This window comes from Gymnoscopelus braueri (genome assembly GCF_963280865.1).
Source record: "Gymnoscopelus braueri genome assembly, chromosome: 6".
In the NCBI taxonomy this organism is placed as follows: domain Eukaryota; kingdom Metazoa; phylum Chordata; class Actinopteri; order Myctophiformes; family Myctophidae; genus Gymnoscopelus; species Gymnoscopelus braueri.
Window position 1 is genome coordinate 24,496,718 of NC_137607.1, and position 18,441 is coordinate 24,515,158.

The 18,441-nt window shown below is 43.0% G+C and overlaps 1 pseudogene across 1 annotated transcript; it reads right to left on the reverse strand.

The window, feature by feature from the left end:
- Nucleotides 1–248: 248 nt before the first annotated feature.
- On the reverse strand, nucleotides 249–10,351 carry LOC308086854 (ATPase GET3-like; annotated as a pseudogene). Its single transcript has 5 exons — nucleotides 10,243–10,351; nucleotides 7,130–7,342; nucleotides 4,847–5,034; nucleotides 3,742–4,150; nucleotides 249–346 (listed from the first exon to the last, which is right to left on the reverse strand). The product of its transcript is annotated as an ATPase GET3-like (transcript).
- Nucleotides 10,352–18,441: the final 8,090 nt, after the last annotated feature.

Sequence of the window (18,441 nt, forward strand, 5' to 3'; positions counted from 1 at the left end):
TCTACTTTCCAACCCATCTATTCAGTCGAGCAGACTAAAAGTTTAATTCTACTGAAAGGTGATTTACTGTGCATGTGTTATGCCTTTAGTGCACCCGTTCACAGAGGTTAAACATAAACCCCACAGATCTAGAAAAGTGCTCTATTTAAACGTGACTAGCTTTGGGCTAAATCAATGCAAAAGAGGGATCCCTGGCCCGGGACAACCGGTTTATCTCTCGCGAATGCATTTTCTAATTTGTCTGGTGGTCACTGTACAGGGGGAACTGAGCCAAAGCAGTCTGGAATGCTTTGTGTCTCAGCACTGCCTATCGATTGAGCCTGTTTCAGGCTCAGGTTAATGAGAACTGTTAAATTATGCAGACGCAGCACCGCTATGTGCACACAAGCTCTCTCCCCCTCCATTCCCTCTCTCTTTTTAATCTTTCTCTTTTTCTTTCTAGTTATTTTTTACCTCTGTCCATCTCACCCTCTCTCCCTCTTTCTCGCCCACTCCTGTCCATTGTCTTCCTCTCCTCTCCCCTTTTAATCCCCTTTCCATCATCTGCCTTTCATGCACCCCCCCCTCCCCTTTCTCCCCCCCCCCCCCGCTCCACCTACTCACCAAATTTCAGATGCCATTGTGTCGCTGACTGGCATGAAATTCAAAGGCACCCTTTACTCCCAGAGTTGAGAGATGCACTTTAGGAGATGCAGGAACAGCAGTGAGAGGAGCAGGTCATTTTTCAAACGGACTTTTTTCCACAAGCTTATTGTCTCCTTTGTCTTTCAGACGGTCTTGAACTGGCTCAGTGAAGGTGCTCAGTGAAGGTGTGGAGTTAATAAATGGAAAGCAATAACCCTTCCGATCCCAAGGGAAAGCATCTGGTTCTTACTCTTGGCTTACATTAAAACTTTGTTACTTTGAACCTATAAATCCCATCGTTTTGATGTGAGAAGATCATATAGTGTGGGAAAGAAATACCCTATGTTTTATGTCTTTTCACCTAGACATTCCCACACACTATATGATCTCACATCAAAACAATGGGATTTAGGTTCAAAATCGGCAAAGTTTCCCTTTTAAAGAGAATCTGGATGATGAGTAGGCCTAAGTCACACTGTCCCTGACTGACACTATCGTGTCAGAAAAAAAGTACATTTCAACCTGGCAGTGAGTGGGCGTGTGCATGCATGAGCACAAACATGACAGTTTCGCAGGATTGCGCCCACTTGTTGCTATGCTTGTCAGATTGCGCGCGCCTCCCTACCTGCCAGCTCGCCTCATCGAAAATGAATTACTAGATGCATCAGTCGCTCCCTGTGTGAAAAGACCATAAAGGCTCCAGACAGGCTTGCCAGATCTGCTTATTATAATTTCCCCGCAAGATTTTATTTGAAAATAGCCGATCTACAAGCTCACGATGCGACGCGTTGTGAGCTTGTAGATCGGCTATTTTCAAATAGCTGATGTACATGTTAAAGTACTCATGTGGCCCATAGTCGCTTCTTTTGGGCTGGTTTTCCTAGACCTGGATGCTTGTTTCTCTCGCAGAATCTGGCAACACTGGCTCCAGATGAACTGGAGTTCAAATACCACAGTTCTGTCGGAGGGAGCGAAGAGCAAAATAATGATTCAATACTTAGAAGATTTGAGTATTTCAAAAGTCTTAAATTCTCATTCTCATTCTATAAAGGGTGTGATCCCAAAGAGGTCCTATACCCATTCAAATGAACTGGTTTGGGAGCTAAAACTGCAAAGGCTCAGTCACCCTTAGTATTCAGGACCGCCAGAAGGCTTTGGTCAGAAGACCCTGAGAGCAAACATTGCCAGAATCTCCAATGTTCTGTCTTCTTGGAGATAGCACACTCTTGCCACAAGGAGTCAGCAAAGGTCAACATGCACTGATAACTGCAGGGCTCATTACTGCAGCTCGGTTGATACTAAGGAACTGGAAGAGCTCATGTACACCAGGGCTGGCAGATTGGACCCAACTCATGACAGAGACCGCATCCTATGAATATTTGATTGCCAGAAAAAACAATGTTAAAGGGAAGTTCCATCTAGTATGGGACTACTTCTTTCTATATATAAAGGGTTTGCCGCACTGATCAGTGACACAATTGACATATATTCACAAGTGATAAATAAAGGGGTGTGGGGTGTTGTCCGATTAGCTTAGGTATGCCTGCCTGCTTTAGTTAGTTATGTTTTGTTTTATTTTAAGTATTTTATGTTGTTGTTTTATCTGTTTGTTATGTTGTGTTGTTGGTTTTTGTCTGTTATGTTATGTCATGTTTATTTGTTGAAAAAGGAATAAAAACCTTAATTACAAAAAAAAAAAAAAAAAAAAAAGAAGACCCTGAGAGATCTCCCAGTGTCCAGGGGACACAATAATTCCGTATGTGGTCATTACAGCATCTGTTCATAGCTTGTTTTTTTGTTGCTGGCTTTGCTAGTAATACATTTTCAGAAAAAAATAAAATGTAAGAAAAAAACCAAAACCCTTCCTGTGAGTGCGTGTGCATTTGTGTTGGGCGCAGCCAGCTGGCACTCATGACTAAAATATTAATTTAGAGAAATGGCCAGGTAACACATTTACTGTATGTGGAAAGATTGTGAAAATTATACCAGTGAAATATGATGTCAAAAATCACTTTTTTAATTGAAAAGGTTACACAATGAGTGACTTTAATTGAAAGAAACAGCATTGTGTCACAAGTTCCTGTAAAGAAGATTCATATGTTTTTGGAGGCTTGCTTATCATTTAATGCTAAAGGACCAATAGACTGCTGTATTTTATCAGAAATGCTCTTGGAGCCTATTGAGGACATCTTTTTTGTCAGGGTTGAGCTGGAGGAAGTTCTATGACATCCAGTCCTTGACTATTAAACAGTCTTGCAAGGTAGAGAGCTTACTAAGGTCATTCGGTCTGAATGAGAAATACTGCTGTGCATCCACCCAACAATGGTAAGAAATATACTTGAGAAGCATGGACAAAAGAATAGAACCCTTGAACCCTGAGGCACACCTCATGTCAATGGAGGTGTGTGTGTGTGTGTGTGTGTGTGTGTGTGTGTGTGTGTGTGTGTGTGTGTGTGTGTGTGTGTGTGTGTGTGTGTGTGTGTGTGTGTGTGTGTGTGTGTGTGTGTGTGTGTGTGTGTGTGTGTGTGTGTGTGTGTGTGTGTGTGTGTGTGTGTGTGTGTGGTTTTATACCTTATGCACCCCCCACCCTTGCGTGGCAGGCCCACTCATAAAGACTTTATCATGTGCGCGCACACACGCACTTACTACACTTTACACATACACTCATCTCACTACATAACTTCATACACACCTCAAGCTGACTTTTTTGCGTTTATCCTTATGTTATTGTTGGACATATGCTTGAATTAATCAATAAAAAAAAGAGAGAGCTGGAGGAGACATAATCGTCAATATACACAGAAAAACTCCTACCTGACAAATGGGAGGCAAAGCAATTTGGTGCAGTCCCAGTTAAACCATTGTTGAAGATTACTAAATGCAATAAAGCAGGTATTTCATCCTCCAGCAGCAACAGAACTGAATGCTCCTCACCTCCTCCCAACACATTTTGATAGCCTGAAGTGGCTCAGAGTAGATGAGAGAGTAACCCAAATCAAGATGTGCATGGTACATAGGATTTTGAGTAATGTAGCTCCGAAGTACCTTAGAGTAATTACTTTTCATTCATACATACATATAATATGTATGAATAGGTTGTGTCTGTGTGTTCATAACTGTATGGTTGCTGAGAAGAGGTGTTGACCTTGTCTGTGCCTCGTACTGTACCTCGTGGGGCAGCAACGGTAACTTAACTATGTGGAAATCTTCATACAGATCCTCCATCTGATCTAAATATTTTGACAGAATTTTATGCCGGGCCTCACACATCCTGCACGGTTTATCTGCATCACGGAAAACCAGCTGGTTGACAATGATGTTGTATGTGTCAATACGGCACTTGGTCAGCTGCTCCTGGATCAGCCGCTCTGTCTCGTACAGTGACAGGAATTCAGCGATGTATACACAGATGAAGGTGGTCTGCTCAGGATCTTTAAACTGTTCACTGACTGAGCGGATGACAGGCAGGGTCTATTCCTAACTTAGAGGCGAGCTGGTCTGTGTTCATATACCCCAGACCCAGCATCTAACCTACAATCCGATTGTGTCGCTGTTCATGTGTTTGTGTGTTTGTCAAAAACTGCGCACTGCGCATGCGTATGCACCGCTGTTGCCAGATCGTGCGCGAGCAACAAGCAACCAGCTTCATGACAAAACACAAAGCTGCGCACTGCGCATGCGTCGACGCACTTTCTCTAACCAATTTACACCCACTTCACGCTTACAAAACCTGGACATGGCAACCTGGACATGCCAACCCAACCTCACTCTCCGAGCCTATCAGCGTCGTCGCTCATCGTTCTGTGATTGACAGCAAAAGCTGGCCAATCAGGTGGCGAGTTCGAGCCTGAAAAAAGACGAACGGCAGCCATTGTTGTTTGTGGGAGTCAGGGTGCGCGTGCCTTCACTTCTTATTTTCGCTTATAAAACGCTCTCAAACTTCTTCTTTGATGCACGGAATTTACTTATAACATATCGTTTGGATAGAATTTAGTTGTTTCACTTCATATGTGTGGTCAATTAATCATGACAGAGCCTATTTAAAAATAAAATTTCAGAGAACCGGCAGGGGCGGCCAGTCACACGCATGTATCCAAATAAGGGAACCTATTTTGGGCATGGCTATCTCAAAAGTCCCGTTGCATCACATTAGTCACGGAGGTGGTATGTTGGCGCACACACACAGGGGGTACTAGAATTCTGCCCGGGCAGAACTTCTAGTATTACACATCTGAGAGATCTGCATGAGTCGACCCAGACCTCACTCTACGATGGTGGGGAAGTTGAGCAGCCGCAGCGTGTGGCCAGTAGGGGCAGTGTCAAACACCACCACTGAGAAGTTCATGACTTTCACTAACCTCATGACCTCTGCATTGCTCAAGGCCTCATCAATGCCAGGGATTTCCCATGCTCAGCATCAGAATCAGAATTTTCAGCTTTATTGTCACATCACAGGTTTACAGACGTAAAGAAGTGGTTTAAATTCGTTTTAGTGCATAGTTCCCATCAAATCGTTATTTACATAGACGAAAAAAAGGGAAGAAGATGATGGGGGGGGGGGAGATCAACAAGAAAAAACAAACGGTCGGTATAACAAGTTTAACATCGGGTGCGTCTTCGAATTCGTCATTCAAACGATCTGCTATTTTCAATGAATGTTCCCCCCAGAATAGGGGACGCTAGGGTTCATGTGGTTAAAACTGATTCAATACACAAAGTATAGAACACTTTCAACAGACTTGTCAACATGCAACTCAGGTCAGGTTAACCGGGTTTATTGCAGATATAATTATGGTCCATGCACTACATGGCCACGTGGGAATCAGTCTTTACTTAATTTTAATTATTTGGCTATTTTTTCAAATAATATTTTTGCTCAAGCTGAAATCATGCCTCATGTTTGTGGTGGAGGCACTGGGGTGGGCCCCAAGCAGATTCAGCAGGGGGCTCAGAGATGATGCTTTGCATTGCAAAACTCATCATTATGAGTGTATAATTATTCTGGGATGTCTGTTGGCACCAGGGAGTTGGATTAAATGGCTTTTAATGGCATTTTATTATTGCGGGATTCGAATACTACACACACACACACACACACACACAGACACACAGACCCAACACAGACCCACACACACACACACACACACACACACACACACACACACACACACACACACACACACACACACACACAGACCCAACACATGCAAAATCTGTTAAAGATAATTGCTACCGTGTGTGCAAAATACACAATGAACACGTCGCAAAAAACTTTATTCATTTATTTATTTTTGAAAGTATTGACCGTAGGTAATTAGAGCATATTAACTGATCTTTCGTCTTCCAATTGCTTTTGGCAAGCAGTAGAGAGAAAACAGGCACACCGAGAGAGAGAGAGAGAGAGAGAGAGAGAGAGAGGGAGAGGCACTGAGCAGATGATTGGATTCTAATTGTGAACTTGCTCTTTCGATTCGTCTGTTTGATCATGAACCGCTGGCAGCTCTGTGTGTTGGAGGCAGGCAGAGGTCTGGGGCCTCCCCTCCTCAAAGCTCGCTAGCTATGGCGTTGCCTCGCTGCTTCTTTCAGCATGAAAGGTAACAGTATCTTCTCCGCTCCTGCTCTCCGCAGACTGCTCGTGACAGCTGGGGAGAACGTATATATGGAAGACAGTGGCTGGGGGTACACTATAGATGCCCTCACGCTTCAGCGTTCCTTCCATTAAATCTACTCATGAATCAAATTAACTTTCCTTCCCTCCCCTAGCTTTCACTTTTTCCCTGTGAGCTCACCGCACACCCTAGCCCTAGTTCCGTGGCTCTCGGTAAATGCCGGAGAGCTGTAACAGAACGAATAAACGGAGTCTCACATAAATGGACTAAACAATTAAAATATAAATCATCCTAATTAGCATGGCTGCTACTGTACTATAGCTGCTGGAAAGCTCAGTCATTAGCATAGCACAATGTGCTTTTCCACCTTATTGGGTCCTAATTGTGGATGGCTGTCGGGGTACCTCCTCCTAGATAATGATGCCATATATAGACAGAAAGAGAGTATAGTGGGAAACCAGTATATAGAGAATGTTCATTTGAACTACAGTACCATGTCTTTTTTTTTTCTTCTTTCTTTTTGGTGAAAGTGGAAAAACAACGTAAATGCATCCTGTTTCTAGTCTGTGAAAGAGAAGCAATGGTATAGACATAGAGGATTGGACATCACAGGTGTGACACCATGCAACTAGACGCCTACAGACTTCAAAAGACTTAGGGAGATAAATGTGAGAAAAGTTCAAACCAAAACAACATTGGATATTCCGCCGAGAAACGAAGAAGCTAACTATCTTTAATTCATTGCTGAAGCATCTCCACCAACAAAACTTTATAACAACCATGCTCATCATATCTTAAAGCCACAACTGCTGCAGGCATTTATGTCTGTGAATAAGCAACATTGTGAGATGTGTAAAAAAGTTCATGATGCTTTTATGATGCTCCTGTAATTATACCACAAGAGACCAGACTACTGCGTTTAATCTCCCCACACTCTCTGCCCCTCTCCTCCTTTCCTGGCTGCAGGGCAGGAGTACAGGATGGCCCCAGGGCTCCCAGCCAGGCTGTCAAACTCTGACCCCAGGGGACTTGGTCGGGATACCGAGGCAGCTGGCACCCTTTGATGGATTCTAGTTGAAAGACACCTAACTCTCCCGAGTCCAGACTGGCTGCGAGTGAGATAAGGTAGAATTATCCATATGTCTGTGAAAATGTAATTTCACCGTGGTTTCAAAACGTTTGAAGTAGCCGTGGTGTCAAGCGAGGCCCAGCCTAAAGGATCCTAGAAAAAACACATTGCTCAGCCCAAAGGAAGAATTCAAAAATATATTCACCTGTTAATTTGCTCTTGTGTTGAATGATCGTTAAGGCCCATGTAAGGCACAACACTAGGCCTTAATTAATTTAGGCGGGCTTTTATAATAATAACTAGAGGTTCGGGGCGCTACACGGCCCTCACGCCTACGTCGCACCGCCGATCCGACTCATGATGTTTGTTTTGTTTGTTTGTTTGTTTGTGTCTGATGTCATGCTGTCAGTCAGCATGACACATGCCATATTTGTGTGTAGCTGCAGTGGGAACTCTATATGGTTATGTCTGAGTCATAGTTAACTCTATATGTTATGTCTGAGTTATAGTGAACTCTATATATTAGAGGTGTAACGATATAGTAACTGCATTGAAAAATCGATTTTAATTTTCAACGATCTATATCGATATGCAAACAGCAAAATATCGTATCGTTTGACTTTGTATCGTATCGAATCGTATTGCAATGCAAATAATCAATAATACAATGTCCATATATTTGCCAGAGAATCACTGTTAGTGTTTACTTATTTATATCCATAATAATACATTTTTCTCTTAAAAAACCTACACTATCCTCATGTTTCAAACAGATTTTTTTTTGCTAAATAGATACTGTATCGATTTAAATCATTGAATCGTATCGTATCGCCATGAATGAACCAATATCGTCCATGTATTGTATCGTCAACCATGTATCGTGATGCGTATCGAATCGCTGTTAAAATGTATCGTTACACCCCTACTATATATGGTTATGTCTGAGTCATAGTGAACCTTTTATGGTTATGTCTGAGTTATAGTGAACTCTATATATGGTTATGTCTGAGTCATAGAGACGGGTGGTGGTCCGCCGGCAGGCATGCCCACCCCACCACCCATTAGCCAATTTTAATATATTAGAGGTTCGGGTGGCCCGAACACCTACGTTGCACCCCTGATCCGACTGATATGCCCATATGTGGAATTCTCTGTATCTGTCAGTCCTTGTTCCATGCCCAATTTTAATATAGGATTATAGTATCAACTAGAAATTGCGCTCTCTGAACGCCCTTTCCAGGCTGGGTTGCCTACCCAGGGCCTGTAAACTCTGGAAGTCAGTCATCATAGCCAATTCAGAATGGAATGTGAAAAATCTGACCGATACATCTTGATCACATGACTTCGGAGAGAATGTGTATACCGATTTGCGTGACGTTTGGACAAAATCTGTAGGAGTAGTAGCAAAAAGTGTGTTTTGCAAAAGAATGGCACAAATGGCTGGATCAGAAGTTGCGTCATGATCCAAGGGATCCAGGGAATAAAATCTTGTCTTTACAGTTGAAGAGTTATAGGCCAAGACATGAAGTGGCCTGTTATAGCTCCCCTATGATGCCAATTTGAAACATTTTGGGGCAGAGGTTCTTCCTTGGCCTACTGGGAGTGTCCATGCAAAGTTTTATGCTGATCGGAAACACAATGGAAACAAGGCCCCAGGACTTTTTTGTGTTATCCTTTTAGCTCAAATGTCTGACTGCACCCCGTGCTGTTTATATTTCTGTGTATTTGATTTCATTCGATTTGTTTAGCACAAAATGTAAAAACAATACAAAAAACATACACAAAATATGAAAAGAAAAGTGCCAGGAGAAGTAATCAATCAATCAATTGGTTCAGCACTGCGGAGAGCTGCTCACAGACACATGGATGAACAGACACATGGATCATACACAGAGTGGAAACATAGTCTCCGGCCTTTATACATTTTTACTAACATTATCTTTTATATATTTTTGTTCTTCATTGCACTCTATATTATATTGATTTTGTCTTGAGGATCAATGTGCATGCCTGCAGAAATATTGCCTTAAATAACCATGTGGCATCCAGGTCCACCCACATGCGGAATGCTATATTGTACCACAAATCATTTGTGTCCAATATTCTCTACATAATACGAGAAATTGCGTTGCAGGTTACTGCTGTCAGATGAAGATGGAACCTTTTATTCATGCAGGACTGGTTTTACAGCTTCAATTAAGTGCAATAAAACTGCCATAAATAACTGAAAGCAATATTTAACTTTAATGACATTTCCACCTCTTCACTATATCAGCTAACCCCCATTAGAATTAGTAAATAGAGCTGGGTTTTGGAAAAGAAATGTGAGGCATAAAAATGCATCAAAATATTTGAGCATTGGACTGTTTCAGTTTCAGAAAAACAAATGACAGAACTTGTTTCACTTTAGTGGTACCTTAAATGTAATCAAGAAGAAGATAAAAACATCCGCACACTGTTTTTAAGCTCCAAAAACATTTTTTTTACTTTTATTTACTGATGCAGACCTTTTAGGTCTTCATCAGGCAAATATTATAATGACAGACAAAAGGAACATATATATATACAAAAATCATTGGCTAATGATAATATTTAACACCTAAATACAGGCATAAGATGTGCACACAATCTTCTCAGTGAACTTTAAATGTAATCACATTAACTATTATAAGCCCCCAACAAAATATTAGTTTCTTTTAGTTTTGCAATTATTTTAATGATAATTTCCCCCCCCTTTGTAGTCATTATGCCATTTTCCCCCATAGTCCTGTCACTGCTACCCCCTACTGCTTGGTGTTGGCGTCATCTCTGATACACATGGAGTCACCAGCCGCTTCTTTTCACCTGACAGTGAGGAGGTTCACCAGGAGGGCGTAATGTGTGCAGAGGAACATGCTACCCCTCCCTGCTGAACAGGTTGGAGTCAGGAGTCACTAGTACATCGACAGAGAACACCCTCCACTGCCAGCTTCACATGGCCTATATTGTGTTTGTCGGAGCGCCCGGCCGAGCCGGATGCACCGCAGGGGAATTGAACCCCAGTCTCCATGGTGGTGGAAGCTTCCTTAGCACCAGCCAAAGGACAACCCAGCCATTCACATAACAAATCTGACTGACGGTGTAACTTCCCTGCCATTTATGCATTTGGAGAAAGCATATTTTTAAAAGTGTGACACTTTATCACCAAGTAATTCCACAGCAATCATATCACAGAGACCCGGGCCACTGCTGTACAGTGAATCTTAATATCCCGTCCCAAAACCTAATCAAACGGGACAGAATATTGCAGCACCTCCGCAGTGTTAATCTGCCAAACACATATTAGCATTTAAATAAAATGTAGAGGCTCATTTCTCTCCCACATTGAGCAGCTCAGGGAGATATTGAAGTTGATAGATGTGGCTCCTTTTATCAGCAATGCAGCAAGTTGGGCTATACTTACTTACTGCTCTCGTGTGTGTGTGTGTGTGTGTGTGTGTGTGTGTGTGTGTGTGTGTGTGTGTGTGTGTATACATGCGTGCGTGCATACCTATATTTGTGTGTGTGCATGAACATAAAGGAGCGAGTGGCTGTGGGTGTGTGTCAATGTTTAATTTGCTGCGACCTAGCTTCATCAACAATGCTTTGCACGTTTGCAAGACATGGTAACAGTGTTTTGTCCCCATTAGCTGTGAATATATGGGTGGACACCAGCTTGTATGTTCAAAACCGTTCCCTTTTTATTATTTTGAAAACATGAATAAATAGTGAACATAGCAGATCTACAAGCTCACAACACGTTGCATAGCGACACATTGTGAGCTTGTAGATCTACTATTTTCAATAATTTTGTGCGACACTCTTATCTTATGTATGCTGAAGTAGGGCATTAATTTGTGAAAAAGCATAAAAACTTAAAATATGGAGATAAGATCTGCCCGACAACAACGATAGAAAATGCATCAGCGTGAGGTTTCATCATATGATGAAATGTTGGATGAGGTTGGATCATAATGACATTTGATGCTCCTGTTGAATATCCTGTTGTAAAAGAGAGAGAGACGGAGAGAGAGAGAGAGAGAGATGTGTAATTACAGAAAGGCAGATAAGAGAGAAAGGTGGAGAACGGAGGGAGGGAAATGTTGTATTTGTAGAAGAGAAGGAGAGGGATGGAGAGAGGGAAGATTAATTTAACAACATTAACCCTGGCGTCCATGTTATGGAGTGAAGCTTCGGGGAAAATAGCTGATCCAAGCAGGCCCACCCATGGTGCATAGTGTTATCTGATGTAGACAACACGTTGTACCTGATGTCAGCTCTATGTGCATCGCATTTTGCTTCGCGCATCCGCTTTCGTTTGCTTCTCTATGACCATAGCTCTTGTATTTTCGGTTCCATTGCACACGCAGCCACTTACAGTATATTGACAACACGGCACAAACAAAGCGAAGCTCAGCCAATCAGGGACAAGCGTGACGCGAAGCTCCGCCGATCCGTGAAGCCAATGTGTCGGATTGGCAATTCAGGGACGCTGATGCATACACTCCCCCCAAACACATGAGGATTCGGTGCGCCCTCCGTAGAATCAGTGCGTTCTCCGCAGTCCTGGGATTGATACTTCAGTCAGACTCTGCTGACCGAATTGCCACTCGGGTCTGCACACCTCAGGGTCATATGGGACCCACACGCCTAGTTTGAGGCTGTTCAGTCGGACGGCGCACGAGTTATGCCCAGGACACACAGACATACGTACATACATTCTGTACATACATACTGTGGAGTCTCACCTAAATACCCCCGGTCAGGTGAGAGACTATACAGGGCTAGTTGCACAGTGACGTCAGAGCCCAGCACCTCGGACAGCGCCACTGCCTAGGCCAAGTCCTTGATGGAAGGTATGTCCCAAATTTCTTTCTCACTCAGTTGGAAGTGTTGACACCTGTGCGCTGCCGACGAGCCAAACGCAGCTGAACCGAGTTGGGTGATCAAATTGTTTGACTTAAAACTGACAGGGCTCTGATCCTCACTGTGTGGCTGGCTCTCTTTACTGAAGGATCTCTCACTCATCGGGCGGTAAGCGATTATACTCCACTGTTTCCCTGTCAAACATTTATTGGTATTTTGATGAGTTACCTGATGGCCTATTTTTCTGTCTCCTTTGTAGGCAACCTACTGTATGTGAGCGCCTGAAAATTGTTTCTGAAAACCCGTTCGGAAAGAACTTTGTTTTGTGTTCTGGGGAACGACCCCTGAATAAAATTACACTTTGTGTTTAAACTGCAAACCTGCTTTGTGTGTTGGCTTGGGCCAGACTTCACAATACATACATACACACACGTATACATACACATATACATACAGTACATATACACACACACAGGTTTTGAGAATTAATAGATAGATGGCTTCGAAATCTTAGTCTTTGCCCTCATATTATCCCAAATCAGACAGGCAGCATCAGCCTACGTGTACACGGCTCAGAGTGGGACTGATAACGCCTACCCTCTGTTGGATAAGATTGGGCAACAACGAATGCCCAGATGATAAACTATACAGTATAGTATTATTTATCTCTCTCTTTCACACATACACACACACATACAGTACACAGGGGTGCAGCTAGAACTCATGGACCCTCTGACACCCTAATAATATTAGAGTACTTTTTTGTTATAACTTTTTATGGGTGCTATATTTTAACACATTGGGTGCCAGCATTTTTTCATAACAACTTACGTTGGGTGCCAGCATTCTCCCCATTGACTGCGCTTTGCTGTTTAAAGCTCTAGACTCCACGAGGAGCAAATCCATGTAAAAAAAAACATCCATTCATGTTGCGCGATGACCCTGGCTACAACCTGGAACGATAACATTTCACTCGCGAGTTACAATGGGGGGGGATCGCGCATCGCGCATGACCGGTTTTCCCCACCGGAAACAGATTCGGAGATATAGGTGTTTTAAAGAAGGAAATAGACAGGAAGTGGATGGCAGCCATGTTTTTGTTTTTCCGGTGATCTATCTGGCCTATCCTTCTCAAGATCACAATGGGTACTCCCAGAGCTGCTCTAGCCCCGCCCGTGTGGAGAAAAACGAAAAAAACAAAAAGACATATTTCACGGTCTGGACCGTGTTCGGCACCGGACCGCTACTCTGCGCAAACACGGTTCAGACCGTGTTTGGCACCCGATGTGTTAAGTATTTGCGATACAGAGTATAAGCATTTTCAAAAATAATATTTTTCATGCAGCAATTGCAACAGTTCTTTGCATTTTAGCTTAAATGTATCTTGAGTCCCCTGAAGTAGCAGAAACATAATGCTAAAATGATGCTACTCAATCATTACTTAAAGTGTATATACAGTATATATATATATCACAATGCAGTCCCTCTGGCTTATGGGATCTAAACAGCCGCCGCCTCCCTCCTGGTTATGAGAATTATGTCTTTTAGAAACACGCAGCCGTCCCTTCGGCTTATGGGAATGATGTCACTTCTTGTAAATAGGTCTTTGCAAGTCGTTTTTACTGGCGAGTGGCGACAAGGGGCAAATTGCTAAATGCTAGATCAGCAACATTTTGTACAAAAGGAACTGAATGAAGGAACACTTTCAAGAAAGATGGCCGACCTTCACCATTGCCAAGCATTTTTGCCTGGTATCTGGAGTGTTCCGGGGCGCCTGTCTAGGTCTTGGCCCTCTGAATCATTGAGGGTTTTACCCCTCCCACTGGCAAGCTAGCCTGGTAAACCATCCTGGTCGCGTGAATTCACATTATCATGTGTCCTCTGCAGACCGTTCTGGCCCCAAGCGCTCGTGAGCGTTTCGCAGAAACCAAAACGTCAATCAGTGTCTGTCAATCACAGGGCCCTGAGTGCAGACTCTGATTGGCTATGAACAGACAGTTGTGTCTCAAATGCCAATTGTCAATACTCCAGTCCAAACCAAGGCTAATAAAGATAGCAGAAGTAAAATCTGCAACTCCCTACAAAAATGTTTAAAATAAAATGTAGTACTAAGTTTGGTAATATTGAGCAAAAGTTGTGAAATATATGACCCACACAGCGCTTGGGGCCAGACCGGTCAGCAGAAGACACATGATAATGTGAATTCACGTGACCGGGATGGTTTACCAGGCTGCTGGCACGCAGCTATATCATAACTCCAACCCCTAAAGGCCTAACCTTAACCATAACCCCAATAAGAATCTTTTCCTAATGTGTAAGCCTAAATCTTTTTAATGGCCCTTACAAGTATAGTAATACAAGTACACACATACATACGCACACATAGTTTCAAAAGTCACGTACAAGCTCTAAAGACAAATCAGGGAGTAAGTTGCATTACAGTGGGAGGAAAGAAAAATGAGCCGTTTTAAAGAAAGCTATTATTTCAGTGTCGAGTGTGAGATTGCCTTTGACTGTGATCTATGAGACAAAGTCCAGACTCTCTTCCGCTGAGATGTGATATGCCTGGGGACATTTATTACCAGCACGCTTTCGCTCGTATCTTACAGCTATTCTCGCCTTGTAATGGCCGTCTTTCTGATGGAGGCCCTCGCTGTAGTCATATATTTCACAACTTTGCTCAACATTACCAAACTTAGTACTAAGTTTGTTTTTTTTTGTAGAGAGTTGCATAGTTTACTTCTGCTATCTTTATTAGCCTTGGTCTCTCCTGGAGTATTGACAATTGGCATTTGAGACGCTGTTTATAGCCCTGCCTTTAAATTTTTCAATACCTCAAACACTATTTCCCTAATTCTGTCTGAACACCATCTCCTTCTCTCTTAAGCTGATGAGGAGTTGCGGAGCTGAGAACATGAGTTCAGGAGCTTTTAAAGAGAGCAGTGTGAATCTTGCATGAGACAATGACAGTGAGAATTGATAGATACAGTGGCACATGTGCGGAAGTTGTCACAAAAATGTGCATAACTTCCGAACTGATTCAAGTGACACCACAGAACAGTTTTTTTTCATGAAGGAATGAAGAAAGATGTGCTTCCATCTTCTCTCCATTGAGCCCCTTTCATCCTCTCATCTTTATTAAACACACTGGAGCATCCTGGGTAGAATGCTATGTCCTTAGACTGTGGCTATGTTTCCCTGCCACCTACAGTGAACAGTGCGCCCCTGGGGGACGAGAAGAGGTGGCATGAGGTCGACAACAGAGGTCCTATTGTAACCATAGTCAGTCTAAAGCATGCTCTTTTCCCAGCTCTCTGTATGTGTGCTTGTCACTTTCTCTGTCACTATACATTTAATATTCATCAAAGTGCTTTATTAGCACATCTGATGTGCAGATACAACAGTACAACAACTGCATACCCCAAATGGAAATTATGACCATGATATACAGTTACTCCACTGAGTATGAGGTGTGTTTTAGACTTTATATTGTTGTAGACACAATTGCATTACACAGCCCCACAGCGCTCCCTTTCTCATCTGTAGTCTCATCTCTATATAGTCTCCATTCCATTGTTCTTCTCTTTCAATTAGATTGGAAGCCCCTGAGGAGCAAGTATCTCCATCTGAAGAGTTATGGCTGATTTATACTTAGTTGCGCGCCATTGTCGCTACCGAAAACAGCTGATCTACAAGCTCACAACACATTGCGATGCGAAGCTCGTGAGCTTGTAGATCAGTTATTTTTTGGTGCATCGCGTGATGCGCAATCAAGTATAAATACAAAATTAGCTGGGAGGGAGCATACACGCTACACCCTCCCATCCCCCACCGCACCCCCTCCACCCCCTCCACCCCCCCCCCCCAGCTCCATTTGGATTTAGATTGGCTCAGTCTCTGCATGGCGATGTGTGCACAGTACACGTCCCAGCATGCCATTGTCGTGTCTTGATAAACATGTGCTATTGAGGGCGTGACAGTAATTTGCGATGCGGGAGACAATGTGGCTGAGAATGAATAAATAAAGAACAAAATGAAGCGACGTTGTTGTTGGACGTGTCTGACAGACACAAGACGACGGATATAGTGATGGATGCTTTTGTGGCTGCTGTCAAATGAGGAGATGGTACTGGGGCACATTTGCATGTGCAGATGCTGCTATGCACCGTGATGGCAAACAGTGTCGCCGTGTGAAAACACACACAAAGACAGAACGACAGAACGGAACCAGACTTAATCAACTACACACACGAATTCACGCATGCATGCACGCGCGCACACACGCACGCACGCACGCACGCACGCACACACACACACACATTAATTTATACACCTCCACTCCCTCCTTCCCTCTCTCTGTCCTCTGCTTTTGATTGCTACTTTCCACTTGTGTGTGTGTGTGTGTGTGTGTGTGTGTGTGTGTGTGTGTGTGTGTGTGTGTGTGTGTGTGTGTGTGTGTGTGTGTGTGTGTGTGTGTGTGTGTGTGTGTGTGTGTGTGTGTGTGTGTGTGTGTGTGTGTGTGTGTGTGTGTGTGCTTGAGTGTCATGCTCTGCTCTGCATTTAGCTAGTGTAACGAGGTGCAAATAATGGAGTCCACTCAGGCCTGTCTGACAGCCTTGTTAATAGCACCCTCCTCTCAATTATCAGCTACAGGCCAGTAAGACAGACACACACACACACACACACACACACACACACACACACACACACACACACACACACACACACACACACACACACACACACACACACAAATTCACATGCTATCTGTATGAACACTCTGGCACACACATGCACGCTCAAACTCACTTACACATGCACACATAAATGCACCCGTGCAATGATATAAGCAAGCACTATTTGAAACAGAATGGAGTGGAGGAGGGTCATTTCTCATTGGGGGTGGGAGGTGGATGGGTGGTGTGGCATTGTCCAGTAAAGTTATCAGCAGTTCCCAACCTTTTATGGATGAGGACCCACTTGAAAATCTAGAAGGTGTTTATTTTAACCGATTGTGTCGGATCAATGGAACTAACAGTATTTTTTAATATAAATGTTGTTTATATATCTATGTCTTTGGTGTTTTGTGAAAGAAAATTTGGCCCGCTTACAATATCCTCACGGCCCACCAGTGGGCCTGATGAGTGACACCGCAAACCCTTTTATTTGTCAAACTGGATGTGTTCTTCATCCAGTGTCGGCTGGAATGCTACACAGAACATTATGCAAATGAGCCTTCAGCCTTGAGAGTTGCAGATGAGTGACAGGCTCCCTAACTGGCAATTAGCGTGTGTTGGTTTCTCATTGGCCGGGACCGTGTGACTGTCTGGTGTCAAGTGAAATGCATATACTGGTATTCAGGCGTTTAATGGCGCCTCGCCCACACATACCTCCCTTTGATTTCTCTCCCTCCCCATCCTCTGTGTCTGAGCAGAAAATTAAGCTAGCCATCAGTTAGGCCTGGCTAATTGGTTCAGACATGGTGTCCTGCTGGGGAGAGTCTCTCTCCCTCTCTGCTTGCTCTCTTAACAGTCGTTGCTGCTGAAAGGGGTCAGAAAAGGTTAACTCCATTGCATCATTAACCCATTACAGATTACTAGTTAACTGTTTAAAGGGTGAACTGATTACCTGTTACCTGTTCTAGATTGCAAGATAATGCTCCACCTTACTTAAAAAGTCATGCTGTAATGCAGTTACTTCTGCAGTTATTTTCCTCCAGAAGACCGTAGAAGGTAGACTATAGGCTCTAATTACAATTGTACTGTTACACGAGAGGCCGTCATCATTTAGGCCTTATAACCTCTCAGTTTGAAATAAATAGATCAAATAAAAACCTTACACTAGTCAGTGTTGTGCTGAAGCATCTGTTTTGAAGCAGGTGACTGAAGGTTGTGTAAGATCTGCATATACCTAGCTAAATTAGTACAATAATATGTTTACTGGTTCATTTATGGTTCATTTAATATATTTACATTTGCATTAAAGGAGTAGTTCACCCAATTTGTATTTATTTTCTATCAATTACTCTCCCCATGAAGCATTGAAATCATGGAGATTTTTGGGGTTTTTGTCGCATTCCTAAGCCAATAATTTGATGACCGGCGGTCTCTCCGGTCGGACTCTTTGAGTCTCCTACCGGATACATTAGCTTCTTTCTGCCGGTCATCAAGTTATTGGCTCAGGAATGCGTCAAAAATAAAAAATCTCCATGAATTCAATGCTTCATAGGGTGTGTAATTGATGGAAAATAAGTCA